Here is a 21,132-nt window from a genome sequence, read left to right as displayed (position 1 = left end):
TCCAACTTCCCATAATTGCTAGTTAGTAAATCAAGTTGAGCACGTAGCTCAACATTCTCCTTCAATGTTGATACTTCAAAAGAGATAGGGTTAGATGTACAAGTATCATCAACAATATGAGAGGAGTAAGTAGCGATTAGAGACTTCTCATGAGTAGATTGAAGCTCCTCAAATATCTTAGAGGTTTTGACGAGCTCTCCCTTGACATTCTTGCATTCAAGGAGAAGGACCTCAAAATCCCTTTTAAGTTTATCATGAGCAACTTCAATCTCTCCTTTTGAAGATCTTAAGTCTCTACATGCTTGATGACTCTTCTCAAGTTCATGTTCAAGTTGTTCACTTTTAGCTTGTTCATGATTAAGTGAATCATTACAATTTTCAAAGTAAGCAAGAACATCTTGGAACCTTTGAAGAGCGTTATTTTTAGCTTTATGAAGAATTTTACTGATCACATAGATATTTTCAGTCAAGTCATCATCATTATCCTCATCGCAAATATCATCGTTATTGCACAGGGAAGATGATACCTCATTATTACCTCTTGCCATGAGGCATATGTGAACTGGAGGAGTTGATGATGATTCTTTTGGTGAATCAGATTCTTCATTAGTCAAAAGTACTTCATATTTCTTGATTTCCCCTAAATGATTAGTCATAGATCAACTAGGGAGAAACAAGATATTTTGATCAAGAGGACACGAGGAAGCAGGCATATCACCACAGACATTTGTCGAGGGATCTTTAGGTGAAATGCATGACCTATCAGCACAATAATTTACACTATGTGTGGTGCTAGATATGCTCGTGTCCATAGAGGCTATGATATTTTCATCAACATATATTTCTTCACTCACCATGTCATTACCTTGTGAGATTGAAGATGCTGAGGTGTGCAAGCAATCGGATATGGAAGTAGTGGTGGACTCTTTAAGATCGAAAAGAGTGAAGAGCTCATGCACCAACCCCTTCATCATAATACCGTCTTCATCAAGATTGGACCCACCATATATATCTTCAAGTTTAGTCCAAACTTCATGAGCTGACTTGCAAGTCGAGATAGACTTAAACACTTCAGGACTTATGGTTCGATGAATGGCAAGAAAGGCCTCACAATCAAGATACATTTCATTAGTAGATGAAGATGCATCATCCTTTTTGCCGGCAATCCCTACAAGAACAATTCGTAAAGTATTTGGGCCCATGGCCCGAAAGTGATGAAGCATACGAATTCTCCATAGGGTATAATTTGTGCCATCAAAGTCAAAGATGCCATTGTGCACTAATCCAATAGTAGACATCAATACTCTCTAGGTCGTGAAACCTAATTAAAGAGAGACCTTGCTCTGATACCAATTGAAAAGACCTCGATGACGCCTAGAGGGGGGTGAATAGGCTATTTAAAAACTTCTTCGAATTTGGCTTGAAACTAATGCGGAAATAAACTAATAGGGTACTTTTCAAGCACAAATCCTAAATGCACTAGGCACTGCAACGTGTATCAACAACACGATCTACCAAGATGGACACAATACAGTTACTAACAAGCACAAGTAAGTTACACAAACTTACTTGAGCTATATCACACGACAAGTAGGTGAACAACACAAGATACTAGATCACACTATATCACACGATATATCAAGGGCTGCAAGTATGAACGTGTGGATATAGAGGGTATGCTTGAATGATTAATCTTGTACAAGAAATAGCCAACACAATATAATGAGCACAAACAATATGCAATGTATGTATGCTCAAGTAACACAAGTAAACCACAAGTAAGGAGTTAGGGTTAAGGATAACCAAGGTCACTGAGACGAAGATGTATCCCGATGTTCACTTCCTTGGAGGGAAGCTAGTCACCGTTAGAGAGGTGGATGTTACCACGAAGGCACACCAACGCCACGAAGGCTCACCCTATTCTCCCTTTGAGATAACACCACGAAGGCGTTTCTCAACCACTAGTGGTAAGCCTTTGAGGTGGCTTCCAAACCCTCACAAACTTTTCCGAGGGGTAATCACACGAATTGATTCCTCTCCGAGGGACTCCTACCGCCTAGGAGTCTCCAACCTCCAAGAGTAACAAGATCACGGGGAATGCTCAAAACTTGCTCAAATCTCAAATAGCTTCGGTTGAGAGGAGGAGAGGGAGACGATATATCTTTTGATTGGAACAACTCTCAAAGGGGCTCACAAATGCTCTTGGGATCTAAGATTTGGTGTGAGAAAATGTGTGTGAGGTAGAAGTGTGTTCTTATCAGGATAAGGTTGTGCTTGGGCACCCTCTCACGAAGTGGGAGAGGGGTATTTATAGTGGGGAGAGAAAAACAGCCGTTGGGGACACTTTAAGTCACACAGGGTCCGGACGTCCGACAGTTTCCGGAAGTCCGGGCGACCGCGAGGGGTCGGACATCCGACAGGGGTCGGTCGTCCGAGGCCTGTAGATATCACTGAAAATACTGTGAATTGAACAGCGACCGGACGTCCGGAGAAGGCCGGAAATCCGAGTTATTCGGCTCAACTACTTCAGGTGGGAGGTTCCGGATTTCCGAAAGGGGACGGACGTCCGGCCCTCGGACATCCGGAGGGAGCCGGAAATCCGAGTTATAGAGCACATGTTCTTCTGGTACAGGGCTCCAGATTTCCGAAGCTGGTCGGTCGTCCGACCCTTGACCGGCCCTCGGACGTCCGGAGGGAGCCGGAAGTCCGAGTTATATGGCTCAAGTTTCTCTGGTGCATAGTTCCGGAATTCCAAAGCTGGTCGGATATCCGAGCCTCGGGCGTCCGGAGGGAACCGGAAGTCCGAGTTATATGGCTCTCATTTCTCTGGTATAGGATTCCGGATTTCCGAAGCAGTCGGTCGTCCGGCCCTCGGACGTCCGGAGGAAGCCAGATGTCTGAGGCACTGGTTCTGTTTTCAGATAACAGCAGAGCAGTGGAGATGTGGTTTGAGCAAGTTCATCACAAAACCTGTGATCCCCTCTTAATAGTGCGGGATCCCTAAAGACTCAAGAATCATAAAAGGGGTACTCATGATCCATACTTCAGTGTATACTTTTATTCACTGATCATCACTCCGCACAACTAACATCAAAGGAACTGATACCTTTGAGTTAGTGTTAGAGCATATATCTCCATATGTGGTTTTGGTAATTGATGACAATTCCTATGGACTAATGGTTGCCTTAAGTTACATTTATAGGATTTGTCCATAGGCATTTCTTGAAGTCCATCTGTTGGGTTCAAGGAGTTTATATGATGACCAAGATGGTATTCAAGGTATTATCCAAAGAATGGTCATAGTGACACATGGTTGATCAAGATCTCAGACAAAGAGTAAATCAAGATGATCAACACACAAAGCGTACAAGATGTACCGAGAGGGATCAAGCGATCCCATGGTATGGTAAGCATTGTCCATTACGTGTTTGTGTACTAACCCATGGTCTTCGTGAGAGTTCTATGTGGGGGTTAGGTGTGTTTCCATGGGCTTGCGTCAAAGGGAAGATCTCATACAACCCATGAAGTATGACGTCAAGTTGTGATCGTCATCAAGATTGCGATGTGCAAGTTCAAGCGGATCAGCATGAAGATATCATGCTTGAAGCTTGCCGTCCGTTGTGGTGGCAATGGACTTATGAAGTTATGCTGAAGAGTGGCTCACCCATAGTGAGTATGGGGGAGCAATCAACTAGTCTTCATCAAGCCAACACAATCAAGAAAGGTGGTCCATCTTGAGGAAGCCAAGATCATCATCATCTTGCTCAAGAGGACGAGGTGCAAGGTATAGGTTTGCCCTTGATAGGTTTTCTGTTTAGGATAGATTGTTGTACTATCAAGGGGGCTCTCAAGTGAGTAGCTTGATCGTATCGTTCGTTGAGAGCTCAAACCATTTGCATCCTTGAATCATACTTCTTGGTTCTTGTTTTGTGTTTCTCTTTGTGAGTTTTAGAGCTTATGGTCATCTTCATGACAAGCTCGAGTTCATCGAAAACGAAGTCCATATGCATCTACTATGATGTTTTCGATGTTGGAGCTTTTTCCGGTTCTTCATTCATAGAGGACTCACATCTCTATATCATTGGCATTTTCATATCTGCATGGTCTTAAGATTTACTGAATCCAACAAGCTTGGGTTTGCTCGATTCAGAGCTCGTATGCGAAAGTTATGGCTGTTTCAGTGGCGAGCGGTAGTACCGCTGGACCTAGCGGTAGTACCGCTAGAGTTGGCGGTAGTACCGCTGGCCCTAGAGGTAGTACCGCTGGCTGGCGGTAGTACCGCCCCTGGTCAGCGGTAGTACCGCTCCAGGAGCTTAGTACCGCCTGCCTAGCGGTTGTTCTTGGACGGACATTTTTGCGAAGACTTTCTTGGCGGTGGTAGTGCCTTTGCACTACCAGGGGCCCAGCGGTAGTACCGCTAGCCGGCGGTATTACCGCCCATGGTCAGCGGTAGTACCGCTGGAATGCCAGCGGTAGTACCGCTGCAGCCAGCGGTAGTACCGCTGGAGCTCGGGCAGAGAGTGGGGGTAACGGTCTGATTTCTTCCCCCACTATATAAAGGGGGTCTTCTTCCCCCTTGGCCTTATCCATTCGTTGAGCTCTTGTTCTACCTCCATTGTTGACATTCTTAGAGCTTGCTTACTCTCAATCCCTCCAATGATTCTTGCTTGTTCTTGAGGGAAAAGAGAGAGGAGATCTAGATCCACATCTCCACCAATCACTTTCTCCTCTATGTGAGGGGAACCCCTTGGATCTTGATCTTGGAGTTCTTTGTGAGCTCCTTGTTCTTCCTCTCATATTTCTCCATAGCTTTCGTTGTGGTGGAGGGATTTGAGTGTGAGGGACTTGACCACTTCGTGTGTTCTTTCCATTGCATTAGTTGCATCGGTTTGAGTTCTCCACGGTGATACGTGGAAGTGAGAAGTTGAGAAGCTTTCTACCTTTGGTACTTAGTACCCTAGATATTGTTCTTCGTGGATGCTTTGGCATCCTAGAAGCTTGGTGGTGTCCCGGAGCTCAATCATTGTGGTGTGAAGCTCCGGGCAAGCGTCGGGGCCTCCAATTAGGCTGTGGAGATAGCCCCGAGCAATTTGTATGGGTACCGGTAACCGCCCCCAAGGGTTGCCACGTGTACGGGTTCGGTAACCGCCCCCAAGGTTTGCCATTTGTACGGGTTCGGTAACCGCCCTCAAGGGTCCCTTAGTGGAATCACGGCATCTTGCATTGTGCGAGGGCGTGAGGAGATTACGGTGGCCTTAGTGGCATCTTGGGGAGCATTGTGCCTCCACACCACTCCAACGGAGATTAGCATCCGCAAGGGTGTGAACTTCGGGATACATCATCGTCTCCGCGTACCTCGGTTATCTCTTACCCGAACCCTTTACTTATGCACTTTACTTTGTGATAGCCATATTGTCTCTTGTCATATATCTTGTTATCACTTAGTTGTTTATCTTGCTTAGCATAAGTTGTTGGTGCACATAGGTGAGCCTAGTTGTTTGAGGTTTTGTGCTTGACATATTAAACGTTAGTTTTATTCCGCATTTGTTCAAGCCTAAACCTTAATTATTTTAAAGCGCCTATTCACCCCCCCTCTAGGCGACATCCACGTCCTTTTCAGTTAGCCCTTTCACTTGAGCTTGATGTTGTTGTTCCTTCTTGGTTCAAGTTGAAAGCAAGACATGATGAAGTCTTCAAGTAGCTCTCCCATACACAATGTGGAAAGCCTAGCTTATGTATTCATCTTCATTTGTCCACCATGTGAACATCCACAAGAATCAAGCATGTAGTGCTGAGGAATGCTTATCTTGATCTTGTCCTTGTTAGCACATGAGCTTGTCCTTATCAACACATGATCATTAACAATAGTTTCAATGATATATTCGTGCTGATCCACTTGAACTTGCACATCACAATCTTGATGACGATCACCACTTGACGTCATCCTTCATGGGTTGTATGAGATCTTCCTTTTGACGCAAGCCCATGGAAGCACACCTAACTCCCACATAGGACTCTCACAAAGACCATGGGTTAGTACACAAGCACGTAATGGACAATGCTTACCATACCATGGGTGAAAGTGCATGCTATGCCCCTAATCGTCTTTTGGTGTTAATGACAACACATACATAGGAAACTAATCCTATTTGTTGAGTGTGTCTCAGGACGGCAAGTACTTTAGTAGATTAAGATTTATGTGCCAAAGGTTGCCTGAAAAGATTGGTGATTTATATTTCGAGAAGACTCGGGATTAAGAAGAGATGATGTAGAATAGTCTTTTGAGTTTACTGATATTGAGTATAGGGATCCCGCACTATTAAGAGGGGATCACAGGCTTTGCGATAAACTTGCTCATACCACATCTCTACAACCATATCAAACACCACATACTATCCTCTGTCTTCAATTCAATACATGTCCAATTACCTCGGACATCCGGCTCCCTCCGGACGTCCGAGGGCCGGACGTCCGGCTGGCTTTGGAAATCCGCAGCCAGTCACCAGTAGTTTGTAAGGCTTATATCTCGGAAATCTGGCTCCCTCCGGACGTCCGAGGGCCGGACGTCCGGCCAAGCTCCGGAAATCCAGAAGTCAACACCAGTAGAATGTGTGCCCTATATCTCGGAAATCCGGCTCCCTCCGGACGTCCGAGCGCCGGATGTCCGACCCCCATCGGAAATCCGGAAGCCACCACCAGTAGAAATTGTGCTGTATAACACGGACTTCCGGGCCACTCCGGACGTCCGTATGCTGATGAATTCAAATATGTTTAGGCAAATCTACAGGCCTCGGACGACCGACCGCTGTCGGACGTCTGGCCGCTGATGAATTCAGAAGAGTTCCAGTCATGCCTACAGGTCTCGGACGACCGACCCCTGTCGGACGCCCGGACTTCCGACAAGTGTCGGACGTCCGGACCCTGTGTGACTTATTGCACCTCCAACGGCTGGATTTCACTCTACACTATAAATACTCTTCTCCCACCTCGTGAAAGGTCGTTCAACACTGCTAAGATACACCCAAGAACACCTTTCTTCTCACTCACTCTTGTCTACACCAAATTCTAGATCCCAAGAGCATTTGTGAGTCCTTTTGAGTGTTGTTCCAATCAAAAGATAGATCGTCTCCTTCTCCTCCTTCCCACCAAAGTGATTTGTGATTTGAGCAAGTTTTGAGCAATCCCCGTGATCTTGTTACTCTTGGAGGTTGGAGACTCCTAGGCGGTAGGAGTCTTCGGAGAGGAATCAAACCATTGTGATATCCCCCGGAAAGTTTGTGAAGGTTTGGAAGCCACCTCAAGGCTTACCACTAGTGGTTGAGAAACGCCTTCGTGGAGTTATCTCAAAGGGAGAATAGGGTGAGCCTTCGTGGCGTTCGTGTGCCTTCGTGGTAACATCCGCCCCTCTAACGGTGACGTAGCTTCCCTCCAAGGAAGTGAACATCGGGATACATCCTTGTCTCTTTGGGAGTTTCGGTTATTCCTAACCCTAACTCTCTACTTGTATTAATCCTTATTACATACTTGTATTTGCTTATTGTTTACCGCTTACCTTGCTTCACTCCTAATAGCTTACTCTTTGTCATAACAATTATTAGGCCTACACTTATATTCCGCACTTTAGCCTAAAATTGCTAAGTAATTATTAAAATTTGGATTTGTACCTATTCACCCCCCCCCCTCTAGGTCCATCTCGATCCTTTTCAATTGGTATCAGAGCCTCGTGCTCTATTTGTGTGGCTTAATCGCCCTAGAGCGAGATGGACGTGGATCCAGCTGCGGTAGCTCCAGTGCAGAGGGACGGGACTTCCACGGAAGTCAAGTCTTTCACCTCTGAGGACCTGGAACGGCCCTTGCCAAGCAAAAAGAGGAGCATGATGCTTCTCTTGAGTCCATAATTCAAATGAGACTAGCAGCACTAACCACGGGGACAACCACGTCCCTGAGGGCCTCAGGGCCCCACGTGCACGGTACTTCATTTGGCCAACCTCCTCTGGAGAGGAACCAAACCAGTGTTCCATGGCTTTATGCTAAATCTCAAATTGAGAAACCTAAGTACAATCCTGGAGGAAAACCTCCCTTGCTTGATGACAATTCCGATTTTGCTTTGTGGAGAGTTGGTATGCAGGATCATCTTAGGTACGCCAATGATGAGATGCTGGACATCCTCGAGCATGGGTACAATCCTGTTGATCCAAGATGCCTCACGCCCAGAGAAACTTATGACAAGCATCTCAATGACACTGCGATCATGTGCATAAGAAAGGGAATGAATGACAAGCAACGAAGACCTTACATTCACATCACAAGTGCCAAGGAATTGTGGGATAGCATCATAAGGACCAAGACCGGTACCTCCACTCTTCGGCTTGCTCAATATGAAATTGCCAAGGGGCAATTACAGAATTTCTGTATGGAAAAGGGTGAATCTCCCAAGCAACTACTAGAACGGCTCATGACTCTCGCCGCAGACATTGAGTCATGTGACTGTGACAAGACGCAAGATGGTTTCAATCTGACCAAGAGATTTCTTGTGGACAAGTTACTTCACGCTCTTGCTCCATATCACCATCAAATGGTATGGGACATGAGACAGCGTCATGCTTTCAAAGAAATGACTCCGGATGACATCATATCCACTTTCCAATTATTTGAAGAGTCAAAGGCAAATGCAACAAAGCACCTAGCCATGCATGGCACTTCAACATCAAAGATCAATCTTGCTTTGAAAGCCAAGCATGAGTATGACGAAGAAGAAAGTGAAGAAGAAGAAGGTGATGATGACTGTCAAGATGGTGATGATGTTGACTCTGATGAAAGCCCATCGTTTGAGGACATTGCTCTCTTTGTGAAGAAGTTCAGTGCAGGGAAGTTCAAGGGAAGATTTCCAAAGAAGAAGGTAAGGAAATGCTATAATTGTGAGGAAACCAACCACTTCTCCAACGACTGCCCTTATGAGAAGAGAGAAGACAAACCAAGGTTTCCAAAGACCTTTGTAAAGAAGAAGTTACCAAACCCTATGAACTCCAAGTCCAAGAGGACAGATGGAAGAGCAATGGTTGCACAAGAAGAATCAGATCCAGAAGATGTTGGTGGAGTTACCGGAGTAGCTCAAGATACACAGAGTACCTTGAGGCTAGTCAACAAAAGTGGTGGTGTTGTTCACTACAACTATATGAAGGACTACAAGGGCAACGCTCACAAGTGTTTGATGGCAAAGACTGCCATGGGAGATGGGGAAGACCAAAGCTCCCATGCATGATAAGGTTAAGGTAACCCCACGGTTAAACTCCTTTAGTCTAGTTTCTACCCCTTCTGATGAGTATCTTGATGCGGAAGATCATTATGAGGATAATGATTTAGATCATCCCATGTTTGCTAAAATGAACAAATTTATGTGCTCTCTTAAAGGAAAGAAGCTCACTATGTTTCACATACTTATAGAAATGGTGAGTAAGCACACCAATACCATCAAGGAACTCGAAACCCTCGTCACTGAGGAGAAGGAGAGAAATGAACTCCTTGAGCAGAAAGTCCTTTATGAGGAAGCAGAAAATGATGCATTATTTTCAAAAGTAGGTGAAAACCTTGATAAACATGCTAATGACCTTGCCTCCTTGAAAAAGGCTGAAAATGTGTGCAGAGAATTACTAAATGATAAAGACCGACTTGTGAACTCTCATGCTTCTCTTTCTAAGGACTGTGAGCGTCTATCCTTGTCTCTCAAAGACAAGGAAGAGAAACTCACTGTTCTTACAAAGAGCTTTGAGGAACTTAAGGTCACTTATCTTGACACTCTAGCTAAGGCCTACTCCTCACCTATTATCAATGTTGATACCTACACTACTAACCCTAGTAGTGAACTAACATATATCCTTGAGGAAAATTGTTCGTTAAGGGCACAACTAGACAGAGGTCTCATGGCATGTGCACAAGGACAAAAGACTCTCAATGAGATCTTAAATCGACACAATGGAGGTGTCGCCAAGGAAGGACTTGGGTTCGACCCAAGCACTGCCAAGAAAAGTGCATCTCCTCTGAAGTGTACCACTCCTCTTAAGGAAATATTTGTACCAGAGGACACACGGAGAAAGGTAAGGTTGTGAGTGGATCGGCCACTAGGGGTCCGTCTATTCACACCAAGACAACCGAATTCATGCCGCCATCCTATGTACTATGCAAATCAAAGGAAGGAGAGGTATATGCTAAATTCGTTGGTCCCCATAATGCATTTTGATTCTATGCTATTTGGGTCCCTAAGACTCTTGTAACTAATGTGAAAGGCCCCATGACAAAATGGGCACCTCAAACCAAGTCTTAATTCTTTACATGTTGTTTTCTCCAGTGGAGCAAAATGGGTGATCGATAGTGGATGCACCAATCATATGACCGGAGATAGTAACCTTCTCTATGACTCCATGCAAGCCATTCGACCATACATGAGCATTGTATTTGGTGTAGGGTCGAAAGGGCAGGTAATTGGGTTGGGCAAGGTGGCAATCACTAATGACATGTCTATTGCAAATGTCATGCTTGTCCAATCTCTTCAATATCATTTACTTTCAGTTCGCCAATTGGTTTCCGTCGGTTATGACACACTATTTGGACTAACGGATGTGAAAGTCTTTAAGAGAGACACTCTTGAAGTGGCTTTTGTTGGAGAGTTGGATGGCAACCTTTACACGGTTGATTTCTCGAAAGAGAGCACTTTCCATACAACTTGTCTAATGGCCAAGGCCGACATGGGATGGCTGTGGCATCGCCGGCTCGCCCATGTTGGCATGAAAAATCTTCAAAATCTCTTAAACGGTAATCACATCCTTGGACTAACAAATGTATCTTTTAAGAAAGATCGTGTGTGCAGTGCATGCATAGCTGGGAAGCAACATCAATCAAGACATCCACCCAAGAACGTTGTATCCACTTCGAGGCCGTTAGAGCTCCTTCATGTGGATCTATTTGGGCCTCCTTCATGAGGAAGTCTTGGAGGGAAAAAGTATGGCCTAGTCATTGTTGATGATTACTCAAGATATACATGGGTGTTCTTTCTCAAGTCGAAGGACGAGACGAAGGTCACTTTCATTGAATTTGCCAAACAAGCCCAGCGGAAGTTTGACAAGGACATTAAGGTAGTAAGAAGTGATAATGGCTCTGAGTTCAAGAACTACACCCTAGAAGAATTTCTTAGTGATGAGGGGATTGAACATCAGTACTCCGCACCTTACACCCCCAACAAAATGGTGTGGCAGAGAGGAAGAACCGGACACTTGTGGAAATGGCAAGGTCCATGTTAGATGAATACAAGTCACCACATAGCTTTTGGGCTGAGGCCGTCAACACAGCATGTCATGCATCAAACCGGCTCTTCCTCCGATCAATATTGGAGAAAACTCCATATGAGCTCCTAACTGGGAACAAGCCCAATGTTAAGTACTTTCGTGTGTTTGGATGCAAATGCTTCATCCTCAACAAACGGGAACGGTTAGGGAAATTTCAATCCAAAACAACTGAGGGGATTTTTGTTGGCTATGGGTCAAACTCTCACGCCTACAGAGTCTACAACAAATCCACTGGATGTGTTATAGAAACCTGTGACGTGACGTTTGATGAATTTAACCGCTCCCATGGGGAGCAAGTTGATCTAAATGATGCAGGTGAAGAAGACTCCCCACAAGATATCTTAAACATGGGTGTAGGTGCACTTCTGCCTATGGAACAAAGACCCCATGATGATGATGAAGATGATGAGAACATCTCGCATCCTCAAGACAGTTCACTGCCCGTACCTCCACAAGATATTAGCACACCCATCATGCCAGTTGTTGAGGATCAAGTGGGAGAACATGTCTCTCACCCTGATGACACTCAAGAACAAGTTGATCTTCAAGAGGTAGACCAAAGTATGGGTATGCTTGATGATGAACCTCAACAGGTGCAACGCGAAGAGGAATATCTTCCTCCGCACATAAATGATCCATATGTTGAGGACATTGATGATGGAAACGAAGTTGAACCTCGTGAAACCTTGACCTCCATCATGCCACGTGTGGCCGGTCGTGTTGATATTGATCAAATCCTCACAGGCGTATCGGAAGGTAGAGTGACTCGTAAACAATTAACAAACTGTTGTGCTCACTTTTCATTTGTCTCTAGTACCGTGCCACACAGGGTTCAGGATGCATTATGTGACAATGACTGGCTACTTGCTATGCAAGAGGAGCTAAACAGTTTCACACGCAACGAAGTATGGTCATTGGTAGAACGACCAACTGAGGAACATAATGTCATTGGAACTAAATGGATTTTCAAGAACAAGGAAGATGAGAACGGGACTGTTCTACGCAACAAGGCAAGGTTAGTAGCACAGGGGTACTCCCAAGTTGAAGGTTTGGACTTTGGTGAAACTTTCGCCCCTGTTGCTCGTCTTGGGTCCATTCGCATTTTATTGGCCTATGCTGCTTTCAATGGTTTTACCTTGCATCAAATGGATGTGAAAAGTGCTTTTCTTAACGGTCCTCTACAAGAAGAGGTATATGTATCACAACCACCTGGGTTTGTTGACCCTCATCACAAAGACCATGTATATAAACTTCACAAGGCACTTTATGGTCTTAAACAAGCACCCCGTGCTTGGTACGATCATCTTAAGAAGTTCCTACTCGATGATGGCTTTGTGGTGGGGGTGATCGATCCCACTCTTTTTACTAAGAGGGAAAATGGTGATTTGATTTTATGCCAAATCTATGTAGATGACATCATTTTTGGTTCTCCTAACATTCATTTGTGCAAGAAGTTTGCGGCCTCCATGACCAAGACCTTTGAGATGTCACTCAACACGGACTTGAAGTTCTTTCTTGGTTTTCAAATACAACAATTTCAAGAAGGGATTTTCTTGTCTCAAACTAAGTATCTCAAGGACATTCTTGAGAAATTTGATATGACAAATGCTAAACCAATGAAGACACCCATGGCCACCGATGTAGTTCTAAATGAAGACTCAAACGGTATTCCTTTTGACCCATCTACTTATCGCTCCATGATTGGTTCGCTGCTTTACCTTTGCGCATCTAGACCGGACATCATGTTAAGTGTAGGAATATGTGCTAGATTTCAAGCTTCCCCTATGGAAAGCCATCACACGGCGGTTAAGCACATTCTTGGATACCTTGTTCACACCCCAAAGTTAGGCTTATGGTACCCTAAGGATGCAAAGTTTGATCTTATTGGGTATTCTGATGCGGATTGGGCCGGTGATAAAGTGGGACGGAAATCCACTTCCGGTGCATGTCAGTTTCTTGGACGCTCGTTGGTAAGTTGGTCCTCGAAGAAGCAGAACTGTGTTTCTCTCTCCACGGTCGAGGCCGAATATATTGCAGCCGCAAGCTGTGCTACTCAATTGCTATGGATGAGGCAAACACTGAAGGATTATGGTATCACGTATCGACACGTTCCTCTTCTCTGTGATAATGAAAGTGCCATAAAGATCTCTGTGAACCCCATTGATCACCCTCGCACAAAACATATTGATATTAGGTATCATTTCTTGAGAGACCATGTGCAAAAGGGTGACATTGATATTACCCATGTGGGTACCGACATGCAGTTAGCCGACATTTTCACCAAGCCACTTAGCGTAGCTAGGTTCTGTCAACTTAGGCGTGAACTTGGTATCTTGGAGCTTGACAACATATCTTGAAATCTTGCACACATACATACACTCACATTATGGTTGTGTCTTGATGTGCGCATATATTTAGGGGGAGTGCGTCGTAATTCTATGTGTTTTTAAGCTTACAACGTACGCACAGATCATTTCATGCATGTAATGCTTCTAGGAAAACAGTGCTCGTATTTTGTTTTATATATACCATGCAAATCATCATCATCAAAACAAAATTTACCAGAACTGGCCTCTCCCTTCTCCTCTCTCTCTCGGACGTCCGGCGCCACAACATCCTCCGGACGTTCGACGCCTCTCGGACGTCCGACGCGGCAGAACCTCCTCCGGACGTCCGACCAGTGTCGGTCGTCCGACGCAAGAACAGCCTCCGGACGTCCGATGCCTCTCGGACGTCCGACGCCTCGGGGCCCCTATATAAAGCTGGGCGCGGGGCTGGGCTTTTGCCCTAACCCCCAGCGCCCCCTTTTCCCCCAGCCGCCGCCGCCAGCCTAGGGAACTGCTCGAGGAGCTCCTCCCCAGCGCCGCCATCCTCGAGATCGAGCCGATATCCTCCGCGGATCCCCTACTTCTTCCTCCGTATTCTTCACGGGATCCATCCTCAGGTCGCTCCTCCGTCTCCTTTCGCGTTGGATTTGATTTCTCCCATGTATCTCCATGTTCGTTCCTCATTTGGGGATTTTTCATCCGCGTAGGGCTTCATGGGCAAGACCAAGCACACCGCTCGGAAGACCGTGGCCGGCTCATCCTCTCGCACCCCTATGAACACGGGGTCGGAATCGGATGAGCCACACCGTCCCTTCAAACGGACTGCCCGGCGTTCTCCGCCCCGGCGTTCACCGTCTCCCTCGCCGTCTGATGATGTCGACCCCGACTTCGAGGAGGAGCTTGCCGCCGAGGAACTTCCTCAACCCGTCGCTCGAAGCTCCAAGCTCGGGTCTCGCAGGGCGTCCTACATGCCACAACCGCCTCCTGCCCAGCCTAAAGGTGAAGCTCGCCGCATCTCCTTAGAGCCTCCTGCCACGTTAGGTCGTAATATCACAAACTTCACCACACTTGGGGCAGCTTCCTATCTTACTTTCCGCCGCGACGTAAATCAATACGAGGTCGGCAGTGATTCTACGGATTCACGTTTCCGCACAAACGTCCAGGCGGACATCTTTTCCACCGTCATAGTTCCTAAGGGGTTATCTAATCATCTTTACATTGATGTTGAGCATATTCGCATGCACCCGGCGAAATATTCGGGTGCCATTGAACTTATTGAGTCATTGGGGCTTGCCGCCCCGTTTGCTTTTCATTGCGACTATAATGCTGCTGCTATTCACCAGTTCTATGCCACATGTCATTTTGGCTCCGACAACACTGTCACCTGGATCACCTCTGACGTTTGCTTCAAAGCCACTTATGCTACCTTTGTTGCCGCACTGGGTTTTCCCCATTCCGATTATAAAATACATAAGGATGATCCTAACCATACGCCTAAGACTATTGACGTGTGTGGACACCTAATCAAACCACTACGTGAGCTTGATGTGGATGAGCGCCTGAAGGACCTTAACCAGGTATCCATCTGGCGCTCACCTTACTTCATTATCTTTCAGTGTGTCATCCGCACCATCTATCCCAAGATGGGTGATAAGGGTTCTTGCAGTGGCTATTGTATCGACATCATGTACCACTTGTTCGAGAACCCCAAGAGCAAAATCAATGTGCCCCATTTCCTATGGCATGAGATTCGGTTTGCTAGCTTTCAGTACAAGCGAGCCTTTCCTCACGCTCCTTTCATCCAGGCACTTATTAACCACGTTGCTGATTTCTCTGTGGCTACCACTCACATCCATCGCAAGTGGTCCATTCCCGCTCACATGGCGGATGACTTTGCTCCCAAGAACACTCCTTCTTCCTCTACTAGCACTCGCCGCACTGCTGCACGGGCCGCCACCCCTTCATCTAGCTCCGCTTCTCTCGGTCGCATTGCCAAATTCCTTGGCAAAGCTCACTCTGCTTTGATGAAGGCTGTCTCCTTTCAGTGTGGTCAAACCCATGATGTGGTTTCCCGCTTAGTTTCCTCCCAGAATGCCCTCAAGGCTCGTCTGAGAGCCTCGAGCGCTCTTGATGTGAGTGATGATGAGGCCCCTCCTGCTGCTCCTTCCATTGATTTTGGCTTCCCTTCTGGTCCTGAGTGGTCTGAGTTCTTTGACGAGGCTGGGGGCAGTGGTTTGGCTGATGATGCTGATGATGATGGTGATGAACTTTGAGTATTGGTTGGTACTATTGATGGCTCCCTTTTTGGTACTTGGTGCCAAAGGGGGAGTAATGTATCATAGTTAAATTTTTCTTCTCGTCATTTTTAGTCTTTGGAGATTTAATGTAATGGATAAAACTCATGTATGGCTACTTATGAATGTTTGTGCCTTGCTATGATATCATCATAGACTATTATGTCTTGCTCCTTTATTTCTATGATGATCTATTATCCTTCCATGTTGATCCATTTGGAGCTTCGATTTCTTTATCATGCATATCCTAAGGGGGAGCTCCGCACTAAACATCTCCTAGACTATAATGTATGGTTAATATTTTTGAGACCTATGTATATGTTGTCATCAACTACCAAAAAGGGGGAGATTGAAAGTGCATGTTATGCCCCTAATCGTCTTTTGGTGTTAATGACAACACATACATAGGAAACTAATCCTATTTGTTGAGTGTGTCTCAGGACGACAAGTACTTTAGTAGATTAAGATTTATGTGCCAAAGGTTGCCTGAAAAGATTGGTGATTTATATTTCGAGAAGACTCGGGATTAAGAAGAGATGATGTAGAATAGTCTTTTGAGTTTACTGATATTGAGTATAGGGATCCCGCACTATTAAGAGGGGATCACAGGCTTTGCGATAAACTTGCTCATACCACATCTCTACAACCATATCAAACACCACATACTATCATCTGTCTTCAATTCAATACATGTCCAATTACCTCGGACATCCGGCTCCCTCCAGACGTCCGAGGGTCGGACGTCCGGCTGGCTTCGGAAATCCGCAGCCAGTCACCAGTAGTTTGTAAGGCTTATATCTCGGAAATCCAGCTCCCTCCGGACGTCCGAGGGCTGGACGTCCGACCAAGCTCCGGAAATCCGGGAGTCAACACCAGTAGAATGTGTGCCCTATATCTCGGAAATCCGGCTCCCTCCGGACGTCCGAGCGCCGAATGTCCGACCCCCATCGGAAATCCGGAAGCCACCACCAGTAGAAATTGTGCTGTATAACACGGACTTCCGGGCCACTCCGGACGTCCGTATGCTGATGAATTCAAATATGTTCAGGCAAATCTACAGGCCTCGGACGACCGACCGCTGTCGGACGTCTGGCCACTGATGAATTCAGAAGAGTTCCAGTCATGCCTACAGGTCTCGGACGACCGACCCCTGTCGGACGCCCGGACTTCCGACAAGTGTCGGACGTCCGGACCCTGTGTGACTTATTGCACCTCCAACGGCTGGATTTCACTCCACACTATAAATACTCTTCTCCCACCTCGTGAAAGGTCGTTCAACACAGCTAAGATACACCCAAGAACACCTTTCTTCTCACTCACTCTTGTCTACACCAAATCCTAGATCCCAAGAGCATTTGTGAGTCCTTTTGAGTGTTGTTCCAATCAAAAGATAGGTCGTCTCCTTCTCCTCCTTCCCACCAAAGTGATTTGTGATTTGAGCAAGTTTTGAGCAATCCCCGTGATCTTGTTACTCTTGGAGGTTGGAGACTCCTAGGCGGTAGGAGTCTTCGGAGAGGAATCAAACCATTGTGATATCCCCCGGAAAGTTTGTGAAGGTTTGGAAGCCACCTCAAGGCTTACCACTAGTGGTTGAGAAACGCCTTCGTGGAGTTATCTCAAAGGGAGAATAGGGTGAGCCTTCGTGGCGTTCGTGTGCCTTCGTGGTAACATCCGCCCCTCTAACGGTGACGTAGCTTCCCTCCAAGGAAGTGAACATCGGGATACATCCTTGTCTCTTTGGGAGTTTCGGTTATTCCTAACCCTAACTCTCTACTTGTGTTAATCCTTATTACATACTTGTATTTGCTTATTGTTTACCGCTTGCCTTGCTTCACTCCTAATAGCTTACTCTTTGTCATAACAATTATTAGGCCTACACTTATATTCCGCACTTTAGCCTAAAATTGCTAAGTAATTATTAAAATTTGGATTTGTACCTATTCACCCCCCTCTAGGTCCATCTCGATCCTTTTCAATGGGATCACTTGATTCCTCTCGGTACATCTTATACGCTTTGTGTGTTGATCATCTTGATTTACTCTTTGTCTAAGATCTTGATCAACCTAGTGTATCTATGACCATTCTTTGGATAATACCTTGAATACCATCTTGGTCATCATATAAACTCCTTGAACCCAACAGATGGACTTCAAGAAGTGCCTATGGACAAATCCTATAAATATAACTTAAGGCAACCATTAGTCCATAGGAATTGTCATCAATTACCAAAACCACATATGAAGATATATGCTCTAACAAAGACAATGTGGAATTGTTTCACAGTTGACACCGCCTGGAACACCACAGCGTAATGGTGTGTCCAAACGTTGTAATCATACTTTATTAGAGATGGTGCGATCTATGATGTCTCTTACCGATTTGTCGTTATCTTTTTGGGGTTATGCATTAGAAACAGCTGCATTCACTTTAAATAGGGCACCATCAAAATCCGATGAGACGGCACCGTACGAACTGTGGTATGGCAAAATACCAAAGTTGTCGTTTCTTAAAGTTTGGGGATGTGATGCTTATGTCAAAAAGCTTCAGCCTAAAAAGCTGGAACCCAAAGCGGAAAAGTGCATCTTCATAGGTTACCAGAAAGAGACAGTTGGGTATACCTTCTATCTCAAATCCGAGGGCAAAGTGTTTGTTGCTAAGAACGAAGCTTTTCTCGAGAAGGAGTTTCTCTTGAGAGAATTGAGTGGGAGGAAGATAGAACTTGATGAGGTTGTCGAACCTCTCATCCCTCTGGATGGTGACGCAGGGCAAGGGGAAACCCCTGCCGTTGCGACGCCGGTTGAGGAGGAAGTTAATGATGATGATCATGAAACTCCAGATCAAGTTCCTATCGGACCTCGCAGGTCGACAAGACCGCGTACTACTCCAGAGTGGTACGGTAATCCCGTCTTATCAATTATGTTGTTAGACAACAATGAGCCTACGAATTATGAAGAAGCAATGGTGGGCCCGGATCCCAACAAATGGCTGGAGGCCATGAAGTCCGAGATAGGATCCATGTATGAAAACAAAGTGTGGACTTTGGAAGTACTGCCTGAAGGCCGCAAGGCTATTCAGAACAAATGGATCTTTAAGAAGAAGACGGACGCTGACGGTAATGTGACCGTTTATAAAGATCAACTTGTGGCAAAGGGTTTTTCACAAGTTTAAGGAGTTGACTACGATGAGACGTTCTCACCCGTAGTGATGCTTGAGTCCATCAGAATCATGTTAGCAATAACTGCATTTTTCGATTATGAAATCTGGCACATGGATGTCAAAACGGCGTTCCTTAACGGTTTCCTTAAGGAAGAGTTGTATATGATGCAACCCGAAGGTTTTGTCGATCCTAAAAATGCTAACAAAGTGTGCAAGCTCCAGCGATCCATTTATGGACTGGTGCAAGCATCTCAGAGTTGGAATAAACGCTTTGATGAGGTGATCAAAGCATTTGGGTTTATACAAGTGGTTGGAGAATCTTGTACTTACAAGAAAGTGAGTGGGAGCTCTCTGGCGTTTCTAATATTATATGTGGATGACATATTGTTGATTGGAAACAATGTAGAGTTTTTGGAGAGCATAAAGGATTACTTGAATAAAAGTTTATCTATGAAGGACCTAGGAGAAGCTGCTTACATTCTAGGCATTAAGATCTATAGGAATAGATCAAAACGCGTGATAGGACTTTCACAAAGTACATACCTTGATAAAGTTTTGAAGAGGTTCAAAATGGAACAGTCCAAGAAGGGGTTCTTGCCAATTTTACAAGTTACGAGATTGAGTAAGACTCAGTGCCCAGCAACTGATAAAGATAGAGAGCATATGAGCACCGTCCCATATGCTTCAGCCATAGGTTCTATCATGTATGCGATGCTGTGCACTAGACCGGACGTTAGCCTGGCCATAAGTATGGTAGGCAGGTTCTAGAGTAATCCAGGAGTGGATCACTGGACGGCGGTCAAGAATATCCTGAAGGACCTGAAAAGGACTAAGGAGATGTTTCTCGTGTATGGAGGTGATGAAGAGCTCGCCGTAAAAGGTTACGTCGATGCAAGCTTTGACACAGATCCGGACGACTCTAAGTCGCAGACCGGATACGTATTTATTCTTAATGGGGGTGCGGTAAGCTGGTGCAGTTCCAAGCAAAGCGTCGTAGCTGATTCTACATGTGAAGCGGAGTACTTAAGGTACGACGTTGTTTTATGCGTATTTGAGTTATATGGTTGGTTACCGAATGTTGTTCGGAGTTCCGGATGAGATCACGGACATCACGAGGGTTTCCGGAATGGTCCGGAGACGAAGATTGATATATAGGATGACCTCATTTGATTACCGGAAGGTTTTCGGAATTACTGGAAATGTACCGGGAATGACGAATGGGTTCCGGATGTTCATCGGGGGGGGGGGGGCAGCCCACCCGGGGGAAGCCCATAGGCCTTAGGGGTGCCGCACCAGCCCTTAGTGGGCTGGTGGGCAAGCCCAAAGAGGCCCGTGCGCAGGAGATAAGAAAATCAAAGAGAAAAGAAGAAAAAAAGGAGGAAGTGGGAAGGAAGGAAAGGACCCCACCTTCCAATCCTAGTTGGACTAGGATTGGGGGAGGACTCCTCCTCCCCCCCTTGGCCGAACCCCTTGGGGCTCCTTGAGCCCCAAGGCAAGGCCCCTCCCCTCCCACCTATATATACGGAGGTTTTAGGGCTGATTTGAAACAACTTTTCCACGACAGCCCGACCACATACCTCCACGGTTTTTCCCTCTAGATCGCGTTTCTGCGGAGCTTGGGCGGAGCCCTGCTGAGATTAGATCACCACCAACCTCCGGAGCGCCGTCACGTTGCCGGAGAACTCATCTACCTCTCCGTCTCTCTTGCTGGATTAAGAAGGCCGAGATCATCGTCGAGCTGTACGTGTGCTGAATGCGGAGGTGTCGTCCGTTTGGCACTAGATCGTAGCGGATCGTGGGACGGATCGCGGGACGGTTCGTGGGACGGTTCGCGGGGCGGATCGAGGGACGTGAGGACGTTCCACTACATCAACCGCGTTTATTAACGCTTCTGCTGTGCGATCTACAAGGATACGTAGATCTGGAATCCCCCTCGTAGATGGACATCACCATGATAGGTCTTCGTGCGCGTAGGAAAATTTTTGTTTCCCATGCAACGTTCCCCAACAGCATCAG

Source organism: Hordeum vulgare, chromosome 5H (assembly GCF_904849725.1).
Source record: "Hordeum vulgare subsp. vulgare chromosome 5H, MorexV3_pseudomolecules_assembly, whole genome shotgun sequence".
Taxonomy (NCBI): Eukaryota; Viridiplantae; Streptophyta; class Magnoliopsida; order Poales; family Poaceae; genus Hordeum; species Hordeum vulgare.
This window is presented reverse-complemented; position numbering follows the sequence as displayed.